Below are 8,956 nucleotides of genomic sequence, written 5' to 3'. Positions count from 1 at the left end.
GAGTTTGTTTGCAGGTATCTGCTTCTCTCTCAGAGACTAAGTGTTTAGTGGGTGGCAATCAGGTGAGTAAAATTACCTTCTGTTATTGTTAGCTTGTTTTAAAATTTAGGGAGATACGCCCAAATGTATGTCTTGTAGGAATTTCGCCTTACTATTTAGCTATATTTATTCACATCCAGACATGTTTATAAAAGCAAGCACATTTTTCTTCTCCAAATATTCTTTCCTATTTCCTACCATTCCAAGTCTCTTGAGCAAATGCACTATTTACAATAAAGTTGTTTTAACGGCATGTTTATGAAAATACAGATCCCGATCAGTTTCTCTCAGGACTCCCAAAGAAAATTTGAAAACCTGTTCCTAGATGCAAGATGAAAGGTGGGTTCATCCGTATATCAAATTGTATCTGAGGAAGTGAAATTGTTTTGTAAACCTCAATTAGGCCTCATACCACCCCCCTGAGGCAGGAAAGAAGTATTAGGCGCTTTTATGGAGACACAAGCTGAAAACCCATGGAGAGGTTAATCAATTTGCATCAGATGTCTTATAGCCGGGCTGCTGCGAGTTAGGAACAAAACAGAATTTCTTCCCAGGGAGCAACTTACCTTCTTTTATTTGCCTGATTACTAGAGTGTATGAAACTTCTGGAAAATTATGATGAATGTTCAAAAGAAACCTCTGAGAAAGGATTAGCATTTGTTTCCCAGTTTAGTAAATGAGTGATTTGTTTTCCATGGGAAAGCAACAGCACCTTTTTTGTTTTGCCAAACGCTTCTGTGCAAATGACCCCTTTGAGGAAGGAGAAAAGGAAAAGCAGAGCGATTCAGGAATTAGGAGAGCGATTGGTAGAATATTTCTTTTTTCTTTCCACCTCCTTCTACATAGCAACCTGCACAGATATTGCACGCTAGAGGGCACTTGAGGTAGAAGAAAAAAATCCTCACCATCCACTCCAGCAGGACCAGTCGCCTATGCAGGCAGGAGCCGGCAACCTAGAAGCCATTCCCGTTTTCCATGCGGCAGCATATCCTTCATAAACGAACAAACAAAAAAATCCTTAGACAGCATTGTGCAGCTTTGACTAATAAAGAAAGTCTGTTCACATTCTCAGGAATGTAATTTCCTCTCAACTTCTTGGAACGTTTGTCGAATGCATAAACAGCAGTCTTCCCTCGAATAACCAACTTGATGACAACTGATCAGAACCAGAAACTCTGTTTCAGACATAATAAGAGAGGCAGATGTGTCTATCCCCCTATACATCTGTATCCCCTATATGTTTGTAATGATGTATTAGTATAAATGGAAATTTCAAATGCTGATAATCTTCTAAATCAGACCAGATCAATTAAATGTATGTTTTAATATTGAATACAATTTGATATGTGAAACTTGTCGTACTTCGGGGCGAGGGGGGAGGAAAGACTCAGTTCCATTTCTCTTTTCCTTTTCTAAAAAAAATGCAATGTCAATTATTTTTAATTTTTTTCCTCTTCATGGATCCCATGTTAAACGAGAGGGGTCTGGAACCCTAATCAAGTTGCTGTTCTCTTTCAGAAAATAAACAAACAAATACCCCCCCAAATGCTAAGTGTCTGCAGAACCTGAGCTGGCTTATTTGATAGCTTTGTACCATTCCCCTTAAATGTATGCTACTGTCCCCCCACCCCCCACCCCATCATTTTCAGTTAGAAGCTGAATTGGAGCTTATCTCTTTTCTTGCACCTGGGAAGATGGGAGATAATGCCATTTTGAAAACCTCCAAAATGCTCTCAGCACAGATGTGGTTTTCAGAAAGTGTTTACACCTGCATTTACTGAAACTATAATGGCCAGCTCAAGATTAGTAATTACAGTCAATATTAAGAGATCCAGGCCTAATTTCAGGGACAGCTAACACCAGCAGCCAAGAAATGCAGAGCGTCATGACTCTGAATAGCAAGCTCACTGATGATTTTAGCCCAAGAATCCATAACCACTTCTAAAGAAATCAGCTTAGTTTTCCAAGTCCTATAATAGACTTGGTGAAGTGATCACCAAGTACGCTACATTTAGTGTGCATACCTTTTTCTTTTTCTTGATTTTATTCTTTAAGACAGTGTTCTGCTTTAGAATATTCCAGAATGAAAACCATAAATATTAATATTATATAATACTTTATTATTTTTCTCATATATATCACCTGAGAAAAGAATACCCTAGTAGTTTCAAACTTTAGCAAGCAACAGAAATGCTCCCCTGGAGCATTTGTTAAAAATTCAGATTTCTGAGGCCCACTCAGATTCAAACATGATAATCTGAATATCTAATAAGCCCTCTGAGAATAGGGAGGCAGGGTGTGGTCCAGAGACCACAGCTTTAGAACCACTTTACGTAATTGCTTTTTTGTGTAACTTGAACAATATCATATCTTTTCATGATTGTAGTAAAAAAAAGGTTTAAAGCAAACTCTTAAACTTAAAAACAAAAACAACTCTCCTAACTTTATTTAAACATTTACAAACTTCTTAAAACTGTTTTCTTAATTTTTTCATCCTATAATGTATGCTCCAATATTGGAAATGAAAATAAAATTTTAAAGTTTCTTTTGCCTAATGCCACAATTGTTACATACTTCTTACTCCCCCGCCTCAAAAAACAAAACAAAACAAAACAAAAGGACATGGTGATTTTCAGATTTCTTTATTAGGATCCCATAACCTGGAATTTGGAAAGAAGACTGAATTTCTGGAAAATATTACACATTAACTGGTGCTACATCTATGGTTTGATTTTACATTCTTAAAGTTCTTATTTTAACTCTTATTTTTAAATATCATTGGCAGATATCACGTTGTGAAATCCCTTCATTCGAAGAATCCAAACTCCTCAACTTTTTACCGTTAGGAGGTAGTCTATGAATAAACAAATTAATTAGTTAATCCACATTTAAAGGCAATTCACTAAATCTGAAAATTCTCAGTAATCATATCATAAACACCTTTTTTGTTTGTTTTGGGGATATTTTTAATTATTTTAGTTTTTAGGCATGCCCTAAAGAATAAAAAGAAGGAAAGGCTGAAATTTAATGCGGCAAATAATCACTATGTTCCATTCTGCCGTTACCTGCCCAAACTGTAGAAGCTGGAGTCTTCCTACCTCTCCCACCCCCATTCAAGGCACTGCTTCCTATAAACCAACTGACTTCTCACTCTCCAACTAACCGCTCACTTAGTTTACTGTCTTCCTAAGTCAAAATTATAACAAAAGTCCCATCTTAGTGAAAAAAGTAAAGTGTTCTTTACTACATGGGGTCTTTCTTTATCTCATTCAACTGCAGTAAACTCCTTTGCAAAATTATCTCCCTGTCACTGAAATCCAGGTTGGAGACAACCTGTCTCATCCCACTCTGTGCACCACTCAGCCAAGTTTATTCTGAATGCAATTTTCTCTGTCCACCTCCTTCCCGCAACTCCTCCAATTATACTCCTGCCCTATCAGATAATCCACCCCCCGCCACACACTCCACCAATGTTCCGCAACACATTGCAATTTCAGTCACCATTCTAAAATGTCTATGTAACATAGTCCTCTTCCTGTTGGAAGGTTGTAACCCTGGAAATGATGTTGGAAAAAAAAACAAAAACAAAAAAACACTTTCTTGCAGAGTTAGGCTCTCACCATTGTGACATTACACTGCATCTTAATAAGAGTGGGTGGATTTGTTAAAGAGGCAAATGCCCTGTCTTTCAGCATCCCTGATTATTTTAGAAATATCCATACAGGGCTTGTTAACAGTATCCTAATCCTTTTTCACACTGCTTAATCATTCAGACCTCTTTTATGAATTGGGAGAAAATTAGGAAATCCCTACTGCCATGCTTTGAGCAGCAATGAACAGTTTAGAGAGGGCTACACTGAATTCTAGTTGGCCAAGATTCAGTGAAGACAATGTATGCAACTGTTCTCAGAATAAATGTGGATAAGATGAGTCAAAACAAACTCAACCTAACCCAAGATACCTAAAGCCATTGGATTCTGACTCTCTTCGCTTTGTCAAAATAGTCCCCTCCCCCCTCCCCACACACTTTAAGAAATGAAATTTGAGGATATTATCTATCTCGAGCATTCCGGCTTTCTTTTGAGATGAGTTTGTTATTTGTGACGACACCCAGCCTTCAGTAACACATAACCTTTTCTTTAGTTCTCACTGATGAAAGAAGGTACCCCAAGGAAAGGTTCAGAACAATCTTTCAAAGTGCAAATGAATGTCTGAAAATTAAGCCCAACCCAAGATGTGATCTATTTCTTTGTCCCCTTGGGACTGCTTGATCTGGCAGCAGTCATGTTGTGATTGAGGTGTGACCGCTGTTCCTTTTTCCAAGACCGAATTAGCCAATTCCAGAATCCCTTGTAAGCAGACAGAGTCTGAGAAAAGAACAAACAGTTACTTAGTGACTGCTAGGGGAAAAATACCTCCTGGTTCTCTTCAGTTCTCCCTCTCTGAAATAATTCACTAAGTTTCTTGTCCATGACAGCTAGAATGTGAAACAGACAGATCTCTATCAGATCTCTAGTCAATATTCTTTTCAGCATTTCACAATGGCATGTTAGATGGAGCACACACACAAGAAGTCATAAACAGTATAAGCATATCGCGTCTATTTTCTCATTCTGCTCATTCTGTCTCATTGAGTCAGACGGTACAAGCTCCACAGACCGAGTGTCTGGTACGCTACACCCTTTTCTCCTTCTGTTTCGGTTCTGTCCCCAGATGGTAAAACCCTTCCTCAGAGCTCAGTTCTAGTGCACAGCCAATGGACTAAATTGGGCTGTCCTACAAAGGGAGTTAAACAAAACAAAACAAAACAAAAAACAAACAAGGATTAATTCATCTCATTTTTCACTAATTTTGTTAAAAGATGATCACAGTGGCTGCTAGTCTCCGGGATAAGAAAAGAAATGGGGACTTGCTAATTCATGATCCCTTTTTCTTGCACTGGCTCTATCCCAAGGTGACCATTTCTCAAGATGTGGGTGGAGTCCATCTGAGGACTTGAAGGGACCAGACAGAGGAGCTGCACGTATGGTGCCTGAGGGAAGATCTGGAGGCCAGGACACATTGAGAAGTCTTAGCAATGCCTCCCTTTATTTTCCAAGCAAGTTCTGCTCTTTCTACACTGTCTTACTGCACACCCCTCGCGGCCGCCCCTCTGATCTCCCTCACCTTCTCAAACGAGGAGAAGCCTGTGGATATCAAGAATGCGCTCTACCCACAGGACCACGACACACGGCCTCTAAACCCCTATCGTCTCGAATGGAAGGCAGCGGTCTCACAAACACCCCATTCTGTCCGCAAGAAGCTCTTGTTCTAAGGATAGGTAAGCTGCCCACGTGCACCCCTTTGCCACGTGCGCCCTCTTCCTCCCACGTGAAACATCTGTGGGTCACTGAGACGCTTTTCAAGATAACGCCAGCCCCAGAGCTCAGGTAAGCCTCGAGAGAGACAGCTCGCGGGGACCTCTGCATCCTTTTAGCATCTGCCAGCCCTCTGATCCGGGAGCTTGGCCCTCCGCGGGCTGCGCGCACCGCACGGAAGGGCGCATCTCCACCCGCTGCCTCCTCTGGCGGCGGAGACGAACCGGGCGTGCTTCCGCGCGAGGAGCGAAAAGTTGTGCGCCCACTTGGTAGGGGGAAGAGCCAAGGAGCCGGCACGCGCGAACGAAGGGGGAAGGCAGGGAGGGGGCGGGGAGGGGAACTGCTTACACGAATTTCCAAGTGGTAGACCTGCCTCTGCGCTCTGCCCAATGAGATCCGTCAGGGGAGGCACCCGGCTCACTTTTCCACATCACTTCACAGTTACATTTGGCAGGCAGGCGGGCTCGCACGCCGGAGCGCTCAGCCCAGAATTAGTGGATTTATTTGGAATCTCCCTGCCTCCTCGGAGTTCGTCCGCTGTCGCCGGTTTGCGCACAGACGGTAGCGTCCACCCAGCTGCTGCACTTGGGGCTGCGGACATCCAGAGCCCAGCGCTCCCGCCCCGCGTCCCCGCGCCAAGTCCCGCAGTTCCGAGAGGCATGCACGGAATCCGGAGGCGCCTGCTCAGCGCGTGGGGACCGTTCGATGCTCGTCGCCCTCGGGAGCCGACCCCGAGCCCCTCCAGCCATTTGTGAACCAGGAGGCTTGAAATTCGCCAGCGCGGAGCCCTGAAAGAGTAAGTGGCTCCCCTGACCCCTGCTTTTTCTCCATGCCCCGAAGACCCAGAAGGGATCGTTTCTTTTAGAAATCCCCATGCTCCTTCGGACTCCTTGCGCTCCTCCTGCCGCTCAGATGGTGGATGCGGGTTCCCAGCCCAGGCGCCGGGATGAGCTGCGTTTTCTTTCCTGACGTGCACAGCCGTTGGGGACACCTCAGGGTTTTGCCTGACGATTTTTTGCAAACTGTCGAGACAGTCGATCCTGGAGAGTAGCGAGCAGGCGGTGCCTCTGTCGGTCTTCCTCTTTGCAGTCGCCTGGCGATTCCGCCGCCTCCCGACCCAGGAAGGCGCGGCTGCAGCCGTGCGCCTTCACTGTGGGGGCCGCGCGGTGAATGGGAAGCACCTGCCTGCCGCTGGTTGTGAGGCCGGTGCGAGCCCGCGAGGACAGGAGGCGAAGGAGCTGGGGTGCCCTCTTGTCGGTTTGCTGCATCTGCCCACCCCCGAGAGGGAGACGATCCCTCGGTAGGGTTGCGGATCAAAGACAGCAGCCAGAGCCCCAGCGCCAGGCTTTCCCACAAGTGGCTGCTCCAGCCTGGAAGGCGCAGTGCCCGTTGCAAACTTGCGGGATCTCGCGCCGCCCCGAGACTCTGCAGTCTCCAAGATGCTGACCCGCACCCAGGCAGGACCCAGGCCCTGTCCTTTCTGAGCAAGCGAGACTGCGCTCATAGAAGCCCCCGGAGCCGGGGACTCCTCGATCCCCTCTCTCCCAGCGCCTGCAGAGCCCCGAGCTGTGCTTTTTATCTTCGCACCGCTCGGATCCTCCAAACCTTGGGGTGGGGGCCGCGCCCCTCGTAGGACCAGGGGAAGAGGGGGCTGTCACCTGGGTTCTACCAGCGCGTAACAGGTTTATACGGGACCTACTCCCGTTCTCCCAGGCAGCAGCCAAGGCTGGGAGACAGTGGAAGCCTGCCGCCGCCGCCAACGGTGATGCCAACAGGTATCCACATTTTCCTCCGCTTTTCCTCTTCCCAAGACCAAAGCCTTCCCCCAACCCAATCTGGCCGAAACCTCAAAGTTTTGTTGTGGTTGAGCCTTCCCCGCAGGCACAGAGCCCGCGGCAGGTCAAGGACCAGCCCTTTGCCTCTGCGAACCGAGATGGCAGCTGTTTGCTTGGGTTGCTAAATGTAAGAAATCAAACAACATTAATTGTTTATCGTTGCAAACGCACGACATTAGTCTGTAATGGAAAATCAGGCTGGCAGCTGCTCACTTTAGCTCCAATTAAAGGCTAGAGCTTATAGCCGAACGAGCGCGAGGGAGAGGAGGTCCTTTCAACTTTGCCATCCTTTCCTGAAGATTCCACAAGAGTTTCCTCTTTAAGAGGCACGAGCCGTCAGTCCCTTAGCGCGCCGGAGCTGCTAATCAGATCCGCCGGCTGCTTTCTTTCACCAGGCTTCACAGTATTTGTGGGCTGCCAATGGGAAGGCGGGGACCCCGGAGAAGGTAGGCAAGAGCACTGCCCTGTCGCATCGGGAACCGCCGCCTAGCCCGGGGAAGGGTCTGGGGTTGGTTGGGGCCGTTTTGAAGCGCCTGTCCTCTTTACAGCGCTCCTGACAACCATCTCAATGGTTAACAGCCATCCCTGGGCTGTCACCTCCGGCTTCATTATAAGAGCTTTTCAACTGGAAAACTATACGTGGGAAAGAGATATTTATGTAAGATTTGAGAGTGGGATTTTCCATCCATTCAGCCTCGCTACTGTACCTCACTGCATGCAAAATTAGCCCTATCGTTCATGCGAAGCACAACCGAAATTCCTGCCTGGCTACTGCTGTGTCCACTTTTGCAGGGGTTTTATCTGGAGTGAGTGTGGTGTGGTGTGGTGTGGTGTGGTGTAGTGTAGTGTGGTGTGGTGTGATGTGGTGTGTGCTGTGGTGTGGTGTGGTGTGGGGGTGTGTGTGTGAGTGTGTGAGTGTGTGAGTGTGTGAGTGTGTGTGTGTGTGTGTGAGAGAGAGAGAGAGAGAGAGAGAGAGAGAGAGAGAGAGAGAGAGAGAGAGATTGAGAGAAATTTCTTTACCGAGAGGCCTGATACCTTTGAAGGATGTTCTCTGAGGGTTACGGGTATATTTTCCCCCCTCAGAGGGAGTTCTTCATAATCATCATGTCCAGACATGTTTTTCTACTTCATTGAGCTCTGTGGCTGAAATTATAAGGCTATCCCTCTTATTAAATAATAATACTAATAGTAATATTCTGTAATTCTGCTTTAGCAGATTTGAAGCTCTCTATCACCTAGTCATTCCATGCTGGAGCAGTCACAGGATTTTAAACCACCTTTGATTGTGTGTGTGTGTGTGTGTGTATTTTTTTTTTTTCTTTTCTTCTGGACTTTGAAGAGGGCTTGAAGTTGAGAAAATCTGTTCTGAAAATAGAGAGAAGAGCCGTTCCCGAACCTCTGGGCATCACTTCATTCAGGGCTGTTCAGTGGCAGTTCATTTTCTTTATTCTGTCTCCCACCCCACCCAAATGAGTGTCAGGGTATCCTGTGACCATCGCATATAGGTCAGATGTTTTAGAGGCATGGGCTAATGTTTTCTAAAATTTATGTGTAATGCTGTCATTCAAACTTTTTAAATCTATCTCCCTTGCAACCTGGACCTTGTATTTTCAATTATTATTACTATTAAAAAATCAATTCTTCTGTTCTACACTCTATAGTCTTCTAAAACTCTCAGGACTCCAGATAGGTAAATCTCTCTACCCAAGACTTTTAACTTTTTTT

The 8,956-nt window shown here is 45.5% G+C and overlaps 1 protein-coding gene across 1 annotated transcript in view; it reads left to right on the top strand.

Annotated features, from left to right (window-relative positions):
• Positions 1-5,442: 5,442 nt before the first annotated feature.
• The window catches only part of CDH8 (cadherin 8), a 334,115-nt gene continuing 330,601 nt past the window's right edge, over positions 5,443-8,956 (top strand). The window contains exon 1 of the mRNA XM_011356674.1: positions 5,443-6,192. The gene's annotated coding sequence lies outside the window, so the exon portion shown is untranslated. The remainder of the gene's footprint in view (positions 6,193-8,956) is intronic.

This window comes from Pteropus vampyrus, unplaced genomic scaffold (assembly GCF_000151845.1).
Source record: "Pteropus vampyrus isolate Shadow unplaced genomic scaffold, Pvam_2.0 Scaffold29, whole genome shotgun sequence".
NCBI lineage: Eukaryota > Metazoa > Chordata > Mammalia > Chiroptera > Pteropodidae > Pteropus > Pteropus vampyrus.
The sequence above is the reverse complement of the archived record's forward strand: the minus strand, read 5'-3'. Positions and strand labels throughout refer to the sequence as shown.